This window comes from Octopus bimaculoides, chromosome 18 (genome assembly GCF_001194135.2).
Source record: "Octopus bimaculoides isolate UCB-OBI-ISO-001 chromosome 18, ASM119413v2, whole genome shotgun sequence".
NCBI lineage: Eukaryota > Metazoa > Mollusca > Cephalopoda > Octopoda > Octopodidae > Octopus > Octopus bimaculoides.
Window position 1 is genome coordinate 19,782,136 of NC_068998.1, and position 620 is coordinate 19,782,755.

The following is a 620-nucleotide window of genomic DNA, read 5'->3' on the forward strand; positions in this document are numbered from 1 at the left end:
TATGTATATGTATATATATATATATGTGATATATATATATATATATATATATATACACATGTATGTATGTATATATATGTATATGTATATACATGTGATATATATATATATATATAAACATGTGTGTATATATATGTATATGTATATATATATATATGTGTGTATGTGTGTGTGTGTGTGTATGTGTGTGTGTGTGTGTGTATATGTGTGTGTATTTTATATATTTATGTATATATATATATGGTGGGTATGTGCCATCCTTAGTTCCATGTAACTACCAGTATGTTTACTAAAATGCCAAGGACCATGAATCTTTATTGCATTCATCATGCTGTTTTTCACTGCTGACCATAGAAATATATAACCTTTTGAATTGTAGGATATATCTTCATGATCAGGTATTAACTGACTTTTTTTCTATATTCTATATTTTTTTGCTTTGTTCTTTTCTTTCTTCATCCTCCTTTACCTTCCTCCTTTTCCAATACTTTCTAGGCTTCTGTTTCAATTTCTCCCCACTTTCTTATGTTTCTGCTATCTGACTCACTGTTTTTTTTTCTAGATTTTTCTTTTATTTACCAAGGGACGAAAAAATGATAGTCAAGACTATATTCTAAATT